The following is a 1951-nucleotide window of genomic DNA, read 5'->3' on the forward strand; positions in this document are numbered from 1 at the left end:
AAGATTATTTGGATATCAGTACGCGAAAGAATTTATTCAAGACGGCAGATCTCGTGAATGGGTTGCAAGATTGCCAAGCGTGATAGCCGTGTTAAATAATGAAATTACCAGAACAACCAACATGAAACCTGTTAACGCAATCACAAAGAAGTATATACCCAGGCAACGAACTAATGTTTCAACGCAGCCAGTGCTGGGTAATGTTACTGTGAGGTATTTATATGAATCCGCTGAGCTAGAAGGAGGAAAAAAAAAGAGCTACCGACCCTGTCTGGAGTGTTACAACACATAGGATATCTAGCATAACCAGATCTACTGATAGACCAGCAATCTACAGATTGGATTCGACTGCTCCTCAACGTGGATTTACATGCGAGCAACTTCAGGTGATTCCCGAGGATACACAATTACCACCACGATCGCTTAAATAGCTGCAGCAGCACCTCTACGTTTATTACACTCAAGACAGGTCAGCATCACATTTTCACGTGTGTGACCGAGACTGCTATCTTTTCTGTCTACGGTGAATTGTCTTGAGTTGTTTTTCGAATACTGCCACAACATTATACAATTACAACTCGCGCAGTGATTATTTTGTTGTTGTCGTAACTTAATGATAAATTCAACATCGAGGTCGAAAACACGATTATTTTTTTTGTCGTTCTGTTTGTAATTGGCTTATTTTTTTCTTATTATATCATCAGTCACTGACTCATTGACAATGTCGTTGACAGAATCATCTAATACAATTCTTCGCAGTTGAGACATTTTTTACTCTAGAAACGGCTAAATAAACTAAATTTGACCACTTGATGCGATCATCAACAATCCAAACGGTTGTATCACTGATAGTTAATCCCTGCGATGAGTGAATTGTCATAGCGTATCCAAGTGTCCACGGGGATTTTTTCATTTTTTAGTGCCTGTTCAACAGCATCAACATCAACTGTGACAACATAATTCAATACTAAATTTTGTTTCTCTGACTTTCCTGTATATCAACATCAGTATTCTGTAACCGTGTTTCAGCTGGTCTATAACATAACGGCACCGGCAGCATTGGAAATTTTTTCCGCTGTAGTTGAAATAACCGCTGCTGAAGCGTATCTCTAACTATCTTTCTACTTGCCACAATCAAGTTGGAAGGTCTCCACGTTTCCCAGAAGTCGTTCGTGAAAGTCTCTGAAATTATCTTACGCATAATTTCACACTGAACTTTATTTCACTGTAGCCTGATCAGTTTTTTAAATTCCTTCAACTTTGCATCAAGTGCTCTATGATCGTCATATAGTTCTTCGTAATAATCAACAAATTCTTTCAACCACATGTGTGGAGATAAACCAACAAATGGTGGTGGTTGGCCATGATCACCACACGCTATCACAGCAGTATTTTTCGTCGACAACCATTCAAGAAATCGTTTTAATGTATCCAACGGCACAGTGTCTATTTCGTCCCAAATTGTTATTGCGGGGATATATTTTGTTCCCATTCGTTCAGGAGTCCACGTACCGCCAGTGTATTTGAAAAAACTGTGATATGTGCAAGAATTAACTCCACGTTGTTTCATCTCCCTGGCAAGTCTGTGTGTGGGTGTTAACACAATCATATCTGAATTTCGAAATAATTCAATCGCTCAAGTTGTCTTACCAGAACCACCTGGTCCTTTTAAATAAACGGTTTTGTGTCTGGTAACAGGGTCGTACACAGATGGCGCAGAAGACATTTCTGACATTTCTGCGCTACGATAACTGCCTTTAATCTCAACATCAGCTGATTCACAATATCCGTGTAACATTTCATTTTTTATCCTCCAGGAACTCCATGATTCGGAGTTCGTTATAACGTTATTTAGTGATTCTAAATATTTTTTATTGATATAAAATGAGTCTGTTGCAACTCTCACTGTGGTATCAGGAAATCTATTTATCATCGACAACAAATTTATAGA

This window comes from Sinohyriopsis cumingii, chromosome 4 (genome assembly GCF_028554795.1).
Source record: "Sinohyriopsis cumingii isolate HCF-2022 chromosome 4, ASM2855479v2, whole genome shotgun sequence".
NCBI classification, from domain to species: domain Eukaryota; kingdom Metazoa; phylum Mollusca; class Bivalvia; order Unionida; family Unionidae; genus Sinohyriopsis; species Sinohyriopsis cumingii.